Source organism: Bos mutus, chromosome 18, assembly GCF_027580195.1.
Source record: "Bos mutus isolate GX-2022 chromosome 18, NWIPB_WYAK_1.1, whole genome shotgun sequence".
In the NCBI taxonomy this organism is placed as follows: Eukaryota; Metazoa; Chordata; class Mammalia; order Artiodactyla; family Bovidae; genus Bos; species Bos mutus.
Genome location: NC_091634.1, coordinates 3,044,526 through 3,058,042, shown reverse-complemented (window position 1 = coordinate 3,058,042; position 13,517 = coordinate 3,044,526).

Sequence of the window (13,517 nt, the reverse complement as noted above, 5' to 3'; positions counted from 1 at the left end):
ATTGCTGCTTGAAGGCTTGTTCTAGTTGCAGTGAGTGGGGCTTCTCTTGTTGCGGAGTACAGGCTCTAGAGCACAGTTCAGTATTTGTGGTGTGTGGGCTTGGTTGCCCCGAGGCATGTGGAACACAATCTTCCCAGACCAGGGCTTGAACCTGTGTCCCCTGCACTGACAGAGTCTTAACCACCAGACCACCAGCGAAGCCCTGAGGTGTATTTAGAAGAGGTAAGACTGGAGGCAAAGAGCCCAGTTAAATGGAGGTTACTGCAATATTTCTTGAGCACAAAGGAATACAAGGAATGAGAACTGGATTCTGGCATGAGAGGGGACCCCAGCTGTGTGTTTCCTTCAGAATGAACGACAACTTCCTTTTTTGGAGCCAGATGCTGGTAATTTTTCAGAGGGCAACGAAGAATTGATGCTTTTGAACTGTGGTGTTGGAGAAGACTCCTGAGAGTCCCTTGGACTGCAAGGAGATCTAACTAGTCCATTCTAAAGGAGCTCAGCCCTGGGTGTTCTTTGGAGGGAATGATGCTAAAGCTGAAGCTCCAGTACTTTGGCTACCTCATGAGAAGAGCTGACTCATTGGAAAAGACTCTGATGCTAGGAGGGATTGGGGGCAGGAGGAAAAGGGGACGACAGAGGATGAGATGGCTGGATGGCATCACCGACTCGATGGATGTGAGTTTGAGTGAACTCCGGGAGTTGGTGATGGACATGGAGGCCTGGCGTGCTGTGATTCATGGGGTTGCAAAGAGTTGGACACGACTGAGAGACTGAACTGAACTGAAGAAAAGTTTCATCTCTCTGCTGGGGCATTGTTTGTAAGTCTGAGGGTTCTCCCATCTGTCATCACCAGTGAGATGGTCATCTTGTGCTCAAGGCAGATTTGACATAAGCCACCCGTGTATGCATGCAGTTCACACATCCCACAGAAATACAGGCACCTACCACGCACCATACAATGAGGCAAAGAAGCCAGACACTGGACCTCACGGTCTGCACAAAATTCTAGCTCAAAATGGCATATATAAGAAACTGTGTTTCAGGTTGAGGTCCCCTAATTGGCATTGCAGAGGTTGTAAGAAAGAACAGCTTTGCACTTCTCCAGAAACTCCTGTGACCGGATGGACTGAGTTGTTCTCTGGGCCATCTTGGTATCTACCAAGTATGCTGCACTGTAGCTATCAGAAGGTCAGTCAGCTTGTCCCCACTGTCACAGGTACCTGGGGCTCCTGGGGCATCATCAGAGTGTTCATCTCTTTCTACTGCAATGACAGGCTCCTGTCTGTTACTGTTTTCCTTCTCACTCCTTAGCCAAGGACAGTCTGTTTTCCAGTGCCCTCCTTACACTAAGCGTGTTGTTCCCTCCCCCGAGGTGGCTCACCTCTCCTCAGGTTACTCGTGCCCTGGGAGTCCACTGCTGCCACCAGGTAATGTGGCTTTCAGTCCTGCATCTTCTTGCTTCGTTTGCTGTTCCCTGTTGTTGAACACTTTTAAAGCAACATCTGCCAGTTGAGAAGGGGTCATTCCAAATGGACCATCTGACTTTTGTGAGTTTCTGATGTCTGGGGAGCTTTGTCCAATAAAGGTTATGTTTACCATTCTCATTATTTTCAGAGGCCTCAGGTTTGCATCAGAGTAGTGCCTATAAGTATGATAAACTCTTTCTAGAAACTCTGATGGATCCTCATTGGGTTTTGGTGTATCTCTTGAATTTATCTAAGCTCTTTTGCCTGGGTACTCCTTTTCAAAGACCTGCTAAGATACAGTCCATGGGATTTTCCAGGCAAGAGTACTGGAGTCGGGTGCCATTGCCTTCTCTAGGTGCGTCCTTTCTCCATTATTAGGATCCCAGTCAGGCTCAGCAGTGGGAACTTCCACCAGATTTGCTCCTGGAGTTCCATCTGGATCCACCAGATGGAGCTGGTGCACTTCCTCTCTAGCCCTGTCAATGACTACCCTCCTTTCATTCCCCCAAAAGTATCGTATTCTGCCCAAGAGGGATGGTGAGTGGCAAAGACAGAAGTGAAAAGTTCAGTCATGCAGAGGGGGTCCTCTCGATAAGCAGGGTTATGGTTTTCCCAATTAAACAAATCTGAAGTTGAGAACAGAAACTCAGCTGGTTGACCATTTGCACTGAGACCTCCTACAGGATATCACAGCAAGAGAAATTGCCCTGCTCTAGAAGTGGCTCCAGGTCCAAATGGGCTTCCTCAATGGCTCAGCAGGTAAAGAATCGGCCTGCAATGCAGGAGATATGGGTTTGATCCCTGGGTCAGGAAGATCCCCTGGAGAAGGGAATGACTACCCACTCCAGTATTCTTGCCTAGGAAATCCCATGGACAGAGGAGTCTGGTAGGCTAGCAGTCCCTCGGGCCACAAAGAATCAGACATGACTGAATGAATTAGCATGCACACACGAAAGTGGCTCCCTATCCAAGTGGGGTACACTGTCCTGTCTTAGATGATGACACAGTACCAGGCCCCTGTGCCCCAAGGGTTAACATAGAAACTTCTATCTGATCCCTATAAGTAGGAGAAACAGAAAGTATTGACAGGAATGAATATGTTGGCAACATGGGGGTGGTTGGAACAACTGTCAGTGCAGTCTATTCAGGCAGTGGAGGAGCCAAGTTGGCCAGAGGGGAGTTTAAGTTTTGAAATAATGTGTCCTCAGTCTCACTTTCTTCCTCTTTCTCTTGTAAAACAGATTTTCCCCTGGTTTTCCTTTCAAACCTCTGTATCATAAAGCAGCAGCTGTCTGACTTCTTTTCCTTCTGATACAATAGTGTAAGTGCTTCTGCATATGGAATCTCATCATTTTCACTTGTTCTTTCACAAAACAATTCTAAATGCAATATCGTATAATAATGAAGTGAGCCATTCAAGAGTCATCACTCTCTTGATCCTAGTGTATACTGGGGCCACACACTATTACAATAGAATGTCATGTCCTTCTTAGTCACAGACTCACAGCTATATTTTGCCCATTTTTTAAAAAAATATATGCCCCCAAAGGGCTTTCTTTAGGGACAGATGATATTTTCCCCACATTTATAAGTTAAGAAAACAACAGAACACAAAAAGCACAGCAAATGCTCCAATACCAAAAGGGCAAGCAGATTCCATCATGAATGAATGCAAACAAAAGCAAACCAACCGGTTTACCAGTCAAGGAGAGGTCAACAATTCCCATCTCCAGCAAAGCACCCCAATCAAATGCAAAACCAGTTGGCTTTTCCCTTAAGGAAAAGTCAGGATTGAGAAGGGAGAATATCCCCGGCTGTACACACCGAAGCCCCTTACCCTACTGTATGGAGCCCGACGACTCCCACATGTCCACTCCTTGCTTCAACCGCCAAGCTGGTGCTGCTTCAGGGAATTTTGAAAGGAAAATTCTCAGGGCAAGTGTTCCTGGCAGCTGCTAGGGCCTTACCTTACCTGAAAATTCCCCAACCAGGGCCGCTGGTCACAGCAGCAAGACTCTTGGGTGGCTTGGTCAGAATTATTACCAAGCCCAAACTTGTTTTGCTCACCACACAGCAGGCCAACAAGTCTGGAGTTGTTGGGGCAAGGACTAAGGACTTTAATCAGGGAGATATCAGACCAAGAAGATGGCAGATAGTGTGGCAGATAAAAACATCTTCCATCAGTCTGAATTCCAGGTTCCTTCTGTACAGGGAAAGGGGAGGGTGCCACTCCAATTCCAACCAAAACTGACAGGGACCCCTAACTGGTGGCTCACTAACGGTTGCTAACAGTTGCTGGCTTGGGGGAGGGGCCCACTGCAGCTCCAACCAATGGCTAGGCGGGTTGCGGGTTGCTCACTTGGGGGCGTGGCTTGTTGCAATGAGGACCAATGGCTGAGCAGGACCGCTACGGTCGTATTTAACGGCTGGCATACCAGATGTGCCCCTATTACAGGAATAGGTCAGTGACGAGTTTGGGCCTGAAACTGGAAATCTGGGTCTTGCTTTGTCACGATAGAGGCCTTGATTACAGGACAGGAAACAAGAGGGTACCAAGGTGACTTCTGATTGACCCTAAGGGAAGCACACTAGGCATTTTGATCCTTGATCAGTGGGTTCCAATCTGCCCATCACCTCCTTGTCCACATGTACCGGCTTGAAGGAGGAGTGTCCTTAAAGCTGATTAGACCTGGAGTCTCAAGGTCTAGCAGGGGTCTAGAACCCCTGCTTGAGAAAGAGGATTCTCCTAAGGGCCGCTGGAGCCCAAGGGGCCCAGTGGGGACGATTGTTCAATTGTTTGGGGCTGGCTCAGACAGTGGAGACTCGCCCGGTTCCCCTTCGCGGCTCCTCAGGGTCCCAGCCTCTCTCACAAGCATCATCAGGCCCCACTGGCTCGGGATGGACTCTTGCATGCTCCCTGGCACTCCTGCCGAGCAGAGCTTGGTGAGGACGAGGAGGTGGGGTGGGAATCCCTGGGGGACCTCGACAGTGATGGGGCGTTGGTGAGGCTTGGGAACTTTCAGGCCGCCTGATGAACTGGTTATAGAACAGCTAAGACTTCCTCTACCTTAGTCGTTTTCCCGAGAGTCAGTCTTTGTGTACAAGGTTATCCCATTTGTCAGTTCATCTGGCTCCTTGTGGGCTGTTAAATCAACAAGTCGTCCCTCTGGAAAGTAGGTCCTCCAGTCAGCGTTTCTGTAAGTCAGTCCTTCACTTGATGTACTCAGCAAAGGTCAAGGAGGATACTCAGTTTTCAAGGAAATAGCCAGATGGTGTTGTGCTGAAGAAGCTCCAGGCTGGAACTCTCCCCACCCCTGACAAGGAAGTAAATTTGGAAAAGGAAATGATTGTCTAGAGGGAGGAGAAAGGTTGCCCATGGAGACAACCCATGGAGGCGCTAAAGTCCAAGGAAGGGAATGAGACTTGGACAAGATCAGAAATTTCAAGCCTGAAGGATCATTATGTGCTGGTCAATAAAACCCACGTTCACACAGTTCTAGAGGCTAGACGTCCAAGATCAGGGTACTGGCAGGGTTGCTTCCTTCTGAGGGAGGATCTGTTCCCTGCTTCTCTTTTAGTTTATGGTGACGACTGGCAATCCTTGGAGTTCCTTCTAGTTCCTTGGCCCTCATCTTCACATGGCCTTATCCATGTGTCCTGGGTGAGTGTGCTGCATTGAAATTTCCCTCTTCTTATAGGGACACTAGTTGTGTTGGACAGTAGTTGTGTAATCACCCTTAACCTGATTACACAGGTAACCTGCAAAGACCTTATTTCAAATTAGGTCACATTCACAGATATGTAGGGATAAGTCTTTAGCATATCTTCTTGGGAACACAATTCAATCCATGGCACAAAAGAAATTAGAAAATATTTAGAATTGAATGTATTTTTAAAACATATTAAAAGCTGTAAGATGCCACTAAAGCTGTGCTTAGACTAGAGAAAAACTCCTCAAATCCATGGACAGTCCTTACCTTACCAAGAAAAGAAGAAGGAGGAAGGTGGGGAGGGAGAGGAGAAAGAGGGCAAATTAAACCTGAAACAAGCAGAAGGAAGGAAATAAGAGAAAGCAGAAATCAATTAAATTAAAAAGAGAGAAGCAATACAGAAAAATCAGTTAAAACCAAAATCTTGGTCTTTAAAAAAACAAAAACTCAGTAAACTTGATAGAGCTTACATAAGCTAATTGAGAAAACGAGAGAAGACACAAATTATAAATACCAGAAATGAAAGAGTGGCTATAAGCACAGATCCTAAAGACATTTCAAGGCTAATAAGGAATATATTTTTCAGAAGGGAACCTTTCTAAGCACTGGGAAGGACACAAAGATGTATCTGATGTTGGGCCTTACCTCAAGGAGCTCATTCTTGGATAGATTTCCTGGTAGGGTGTTTCATCAGTTTGCCACTGAGAGCAGTAACCAAATGAAGAACATGTAGTAAATTATGCAGGGTGGTGTAGTGGCGCCACAAGGCTGTCAGAGAACCAGGATCCCTATGCTATCATCAAGAATATCCTCAGTCTGTGGTTTTGACCTATAACGGTTCCTCATGGTTACCAGGGGGCTGCTCCACCTCCAGCATCTCATCTATATTCCAAGGGAAAAGAAGAAGAAAAGCAATGAGAAGAAAGTAGTGGCGCTAATATAAAAAACCCAGAACTTCCCAAAAGTCTCCAGCAGATAGCCTCAGATGTTTGGTATTTCAAGCAGGCAACTCTCTCACAATTTTGCTTAACAATAAATATAACAACAGAGTCCATGGTTTTTATTTTGCATTGTCCACTTGGGAGAAGAAGAGAGTACAGATAGGTACAGATAGGTACCTACAGATAGGTACACAATCTAAAAAAACAGAGTTGTCAATTACAACCTACTGTTACCAGAGCAAGAAATTATCAAGTAAGACAACTGGCCCAAATTCCATTTTATTTGGATATCATTTTCAGAAGTCATGTAATAATTTCTAATGTCTTTGGAGTCTCATAAGACCACTTTATTTAAATTTATATTAAATTTATTTAAATTAAAAGAAATATTAAATTTCTTCCAAGGGCGGATTTGTAACAGCCTAGAACAAGTCAGTAACAGTCATGAATATTCATATGAAACTGTATATTGTGGAGGAGAAAAATTATGTTCTTATAAACATCCTCAGTTTTGCACAATATCAAATCAGACTCCTTGAACCCTCTTATAACACAATATCTTTTGATTTATAGCTGCAGGGGACTAGGACATCTTAAATTCTATCCTATGTTTCCCTTATCATGAATACTTGTGTTTTTTTAAAACCAGGCTCTCAAATTTCATTAGTTAATATTATATGCAAAAAGCAGAACTTCAGAGTTCAACTGTGATGGCAAAAAAAAAAAAATGGGGTAAATGCTGAATAGGCTTCTATTTGGTGATAATAACTCAATAGCATTTTTCTTGTACTTGGTTCATTGGCCAGAACTATATCACATGACCAGCCCTAGAAGGAGGAAGGGAAATAAGTGTTTTTATTTTTGAACTGTTAACTTCACCACCATAACAAATCTGAAAGAGTAAGAACATATAGGACTTCCCTAGTAACCCACTGGTTAAGAATCCCCCCGCCAAGGTAGGGGACGCAGATTCGATCCCTGGTCCAGGAAGATCCCACATGCCACGGGGCAACTAAGCCTGTACATCGCAACTCCTGAGCCCCTGTACTCTAGAGCCTGTGCTTTGCAACAAGAAGAGCCTCTGCAATGAGAAGCCTGCACACCGTAACTAGAGAAAGCCCACGCTCAGCAGTGAAAATCCAACACAGCCAAAAATAAATAAAAATTAAAAATAAAACAAAAACATACAGGAGGGTCAGTCAGTTCAGTTTAGTTCACTCAGTCATGTCCGACTCTTTGTGACCCCATGGACTGCAGCACGCCAGACCTCCCTGTCCATCGCCAACTCCCAGAGTTTACTCAAACACATGTCCATTGAGTTGGTGATGCCATCCAACCATCTCATCCTCTGTTGTCCCCTACTCCTCCCACCTTCAATCTTTCCCAGCATCAGGGGCTTTTCCAATGAGTCAGTTCTTCACATCAGGTGGCCAAAGTATTGTAGTTTCAGCTTCAACATCAGTCCTTCCAATGAATATACAGGAGTGATTTTCTTTAGAACGAACTGGTTGGATCTTCTTGCAGTCCAAGGGACTCTCAAGAGTCTTCTCCATCACCACAGTTCAAAAGCATCAATTCTTCAGTACTCAGCTTTCTTTGTAGTGCAACTCTCACATCCATACGTGACTACTGGAAAAATCATAGCTTTGACTAGATGGACATTTGTTGGTAAAGTAATGTCTCTGCTTGTTAATATGCTGTCTAGGTTGGTCATAGTTTTTCTGCCACAGAGCAAACATCTTTTAATTTCATGGCTGCCGTCACCATCTGCAGTGATTCTGGCGCCCAAAAAAATAAAGTCAGCCACTGTTTCCACTGTTTCCCCATCTATTTGCCATGAAGTGATGGGACTGGATGCTATGATCTTAGTTTTCTTAATGTTGAGTTTTAAGCCAACTTTTTCACTCTCCTCTTTCACTTTCATCAAGAGGCTCTTTAGTTCCTCTTCATTTTCTGCCAGAAGGGTGGTGTCATCTGCATATCTGAGGTTGTTAATATTTCTCCCAGCCATCTTGATTCCAGCTTGTGCTTCATCCAGCCCAGCATTTTGCTTGATGTACTCTGCATATAAGTTAAATAAGCAGGGTGACATTACACAGCCTTGACATACTCCTTTCCCTATTTGGAACCAGTCTGTTGGTCCATGTCCAGTTCTAACTGTTGCTTCTTGACCTACATACAGATTTCTCAGGAGGCAGGTCAGACGGTCTGGTATTTCCATCTCTTTCAGAATTTTCCACAGTTTGTTGTGATCCACACAGTCAAAGGCTTTGGCATAGTCAATAAAGCAAAAGTAGATATTTTTCTGGAACTCTCTTGCTTTTTCTATGATCAAGCAGATGTTGGCAATTTGATCTCTGGTTCTTCTGCCTTCTCTAAATCCAGCTTGAATATCTGGAGGTTCTCGGTTCACATGCTGTTGAAGCCTGGCTTGGAGAATTTTGTGCATTACTTTGCTAGCGTGTGAGATGAGTGCAATTGTGCAGTAGTTTGAACATTCTTTGGCATTACCTTTGTGATTGGAATAAAAACTGACCTTTTCCAGTCCTGTGGCCACTGCTGACCTTTCCAAATTTGCTGGCATATTGAGTGCAGCACTTTTATAGCATCATCTTTTAGGATTTGAAATAGTGCAGCTGGAATTCCATCACCTCCACTAGCTTTGTTCCTAGTGATGCGTCCTAAGGTCCACTTGACTTCACAGTCCAGGATGTCTGGCTCTAGGTGAGTGATCACACCATCGTGGTTATCTGGGTCATGAAGATCTTTTTTTGTATGGTTCTTCTTCTATGTATTCTTGCCACCTCTTCTTAATATCATCTGCTTCTGTTAGGTCTATGTAATTTCTGTCCTTTATTGTGCTCATCTTTGCATGGAAAGTTCCCTTGGTATCTCTGATTTTGTTGAAGAGATCTCTAGCCTTTCCAGGAGGGTAGAGAGCAGGCAACTGTGGGGTTCTGCCTGAGACATTCCCCTAAAAGAGGTGAATATATGCAGGTGCTGAAGTCTGAAAATGGAGACTTTTTTGTGCTTGTGGGGATCCAAGAAGGCTCCCAGGAGGAAGTTACATGGGCAGAGAGGAGAGTTGCAGGAGGATGCCATGAGAAGGGAAGCGGCCCAAGGAAACACCCAGAGGTGGGGCTGTATGGACTAGGTGTGCTGTATATATAGACATAGCTCTTGGGCTGGCAAAGTGTGACGGGAAGGTGGGCAGCAGAGAAAGGGCAAGTGCAAGCTCAAGTCACGGACAGCCTGAATGCAAGGCAAGGGAGTTTGGAATTTATCTTGCCAGTCATAGGAATGTCTTTTATGGCTGAAATATCTCTTAAATACACCCCATCCTCTCCATCCCCTGTAGGCACAGGGCCAGCTTAGCTCACATTATCATTCTCTTGAGCTATTACTTTGTCCTCAGTGAAGACCAGAGAGACCTTTTTTTTTTTGCCTGCTCCCAGGAGTTCCTTATTTACTTGTTTATTTTTGGCTGCCCTGAGTCTTTGCTGCTGTGAGCAAACTTTCTCTAGTTGCAGCGAGCGGGGGCTACTCTTCGTTGTGGTGCGAAGGCTTCTCACTGTAGTGACTTCTCTTGTTATGGAGTACAGGCGTTGGGAACACGGGCCCTAGAATGCAGGCTCAGTAGTTGGGGAATACAGGCTTACTTGCTCCAAGGCATGTGAAATCTTCCCAGACCAGGAATCGAACCCATGTCCCCTGCACTGGCAGGCGAATTCCCTACCAGGGAAGTCCCCAGAGAGACCTTTATAGTAATAACTCCCTTACCTGCCCCCTACTCCAAGGTTCAAAACTTTTCCGTGATTTCCATGACTTCCCCATAGACTTGGGAAAAAGCCCAAGCTCTTCAGCCTGGGCTGTGAGACCCTTTAAAGGGCTAAGGGACAGGGAGTGAAGACCAGAGGAAAGAAAAGAAAGCGGACGTGGTCTTGGGACTCCACAGAGAGTCACGGGGGCCCTTCCCTGTCCCTGTCCTTGAAGCTGCCCAGCCTCTGGTCCCCTGAGGCCCCTAACACAATGGACAAACCTCAAGGATGATTGCAGATTTGCGAGACCCTAGTAAACAGTGCATTTATACTGCTGCCCCTCTCCTCATTCATTCCAGATCCTGCCCTCCGGGAGGTGTGGGCCTGAGGCCAAAATTTGGCAGCATGTTAGGTCCTGAACCTCTCCTGTCCATGCCATCCTGTTGGTGTTGATGGTACCACCACTGTTATGGCTGGGTAAGTGGAATGAGAGGCAGGGTGGGGGTGTTTGAGAAAGCCCAGGAAGGGCTGGGGTGGGTGTGGGCAGGGGGTGGTGGAAGCTGGGCTGGACTGGGGTAAGGTGAAGAGGTGAGGACCTAAATAATTAACTGCATAATAAATCATACATAACAGACATCTTCCATGTGCATATGCTGGGGTTGCCACTGTGACTCACCACGTTCCATTTTCTCTACCCTGACGAATTATAATCCCCAATTCACAGGTGAGGAAACAGGCTTTGAGAGACTAAGCAACTGGCCCCAAGTCACTAGAAATTTAACTAATGGAGCGTCCACATTTGCTGACTCCTAGTTCCTTTTTTTTTTTGCCAGGCAGCATGTGGAATCTTATTTCCCTGACCAGGGATTGAACCAGCACCCCCTGCACAGACTCTTAACCACTGGACCACCACGGAAGTCCTGCCTACTTTCATTTTAATGGTGTGCCCCAGTAACTCTAGAACCCAAATGAGAAATGTATCCACATCTGTTCTGTCAACATCATCAGCTGTTTGGTGGGTGTCATTAAGTCTAATCTTAGAGGAGAGGAAAGCATGGCGGCCCAGTGGGTCAAGATCCCCTGACCTGGAGACTGGACTTTGCAAGTAGAAAGCCTGGGTCCAGGCCTGAGGCTTCTATTCTATAACCTCAGGCAGGGCCCTTACTCTCTCTGGAGCCTCAGTTTCCTCATATGTCTAGGGGAGTAGTAAAACTAATATAAGTGAAGTTGTTCAGTCGCGTCCGACTCTGCGACCCCATGGACTGTAGCCTACCAGACTCCTTCATCCATGGGTTTTTCCAGGAAAGAATACTGGAGTGGGGTGCCATTTCCTTCTCCAGGAGATCTTCCAGGCCCAGGAACTGAACCCAGGTCTCCTGCATTGTAGGCAGATGCTTTACCATCTGAGCCACCAGGGAAGTCTAGAATGGCTTAAACTGATTCCTGTGAAGGTATTTTGAAATCTATAAAAACTTACACAGAGGGACTTGCCTGGCGGTCCAGTGGTTAGGACTTTAGGCTCCCACTGCAGGGGTCATGGGTTCCGTCCCTGGTCCAGGAACTAAGATCCCACAAGCCACACACACACAAAAAACAGCAGCCAAAAAAAAAAAAAAAAAAACAGAGAAACTTACACAGGTTGGCATTACTACCATCATTTTAGATGTCATTACTAGAAGTGGTCTCAAGAACCGTGATGTTTACCAGTCCATCCATTTTGTACATGACAGAGCAGTCACCTAGGAAACAGAGAAGAAAGGAGAAGAAGTAATTGTTCAGAGAGTCAATGGCTACATTATAGCCTGCAATTATGACTACAGAGGAGTGCCACGTGCCTCTGTAGCTAATGTCTTTAATTCTCACAATGTTGCAGCATTTGGTATTATTTTACCCTCTTTTCTAATCAAGAAACCAAGATATTGAAATGATGCGATGTGACCAAGGATACGAGATACAGTTGCTACCAAAAAGAAGAGAAATTTTAAACACAGCAGACTAGATTGGGATGGTACAAGATCCCCAAGACCACCCTCAGGCTCAATAACTCACAAGGTCTTGCAGAATTCAGCATAACTGTTATATTCATGGTTACAGCTTATTATATCAAAAGGACAGAGATTAAAATCAGAGGTGGGGACTTCCCTGGCTAAGAGTGGCTGAGAGTCTGAGCTTCCTTTTCAGGGAGCGAGAGTTTGATCCCTGGTCAGGGAACTAGGATCCCACATGCCAAGCAGCCAAAAAAAAAAAAAAACCTAATTAAAAAAATGTAAAAATCGGCAGAGGGCAGGATGTAGGACGGACCAGGAGCCAGCTTCCAGTTGTCTTCTCCTTGTTGTTCCAAGTGTGGCAACAAGCAGGCTCTTTCCAAGCAGGGAAACACTGAGACTTGGTGTCCAGGGGTTTTACTGGGACTCAGCATGTAAGCATGGCTGACCATCCCCTTGGCTGACCTTCATCTCCAGCCCCGTCAGAGGTCAAATTGATTCTGCATAGCCCAAGGCTCCCTTGTAAATCACTCTGTTAGCATAACTGTCTGGTGTGGCCCCAGGCCCCAAGTAAACCAAGACACTGGTCATCACCAGACAGAACATTACCAGAGCTCAGCGCTTTCCTCGCAGAAGCTGGGCAAGAGCCAAGCCTTCCTAGGATAAGATTGATCCTTTAATGCACAGGTAGGATACTAGAAGGGTTTCCCAGGTGGCGCTAGTGGTAAAAAATCTGCCTGCCAATGCAGGAGACATGGGTTTGATCCCTGGATGGAGGAGATCCCCTGGAGAAGGGCATGGCAACCCACTCCAGTATCCTTGCCTGGGAAATCCCATGAACAGAGGAGACTGGTGGGCTACAGTCCATGGGGTCGCAAAGAGCTGGACACGACTAAAGCAACTTAGCACGCACAGGATACCAGTGGATGGTGAAGTTGCTCAGCTGTGTCCAACTCTTTGCGATCCCATGTCCATGGGATTCTCCAGGCAAGAATACTGGAGTGGGTTGCCGTTTCCTTCCCCAGAACTAGTGAATGAGATGAGTCTATTTTTCAACTTGAATCTCTCCACACAGGGTTAATTTCTCACATGTCGTTGGAAGTCGAGAAGATATCGGTGGAAGAGAGCTGGTGCTCTGCCGTCTCTTGCGTATTTGAATTTCCTGAAGAATCCCCAAGCAGCTCCACGACCCTGGGCGCCCCGCTCAGTAAAAGTATCAGCTCCTCTGTAGCTACAAATCAACGCAGTGCTGCCCTCGATAATAACACCCAGGACACACCTCACACTGTTTGGAATCTTGAAGAGCCAGAATGTACCCACCTGATCCACAGCATACTCAAAAGAGATAATAGGACATATTCACTCTGTGCCAATCTAGGAGGACGCAGGAGTGCTTTCCTGAGGGACAGTATCGAACTCTTGGTCTCAGGTGAAATTCAGTCTCATGCAGTGGATGGCTTAGAAAGAAGGAACTCCAGACTGCGCTCTGGTTAGTGTGTGGTTTTGTTTCACCTGGTGCCGGGCTTTACAAAACCGTGGGTATTTCATTCTTACAACCATAATACAACGTGACAGACACAACTGATAAGACCTTCTGCTCCCCAAATAGGAATGGCAAAACGGGGGTTAGTGACTTGCCCATAGCATCTAGCCA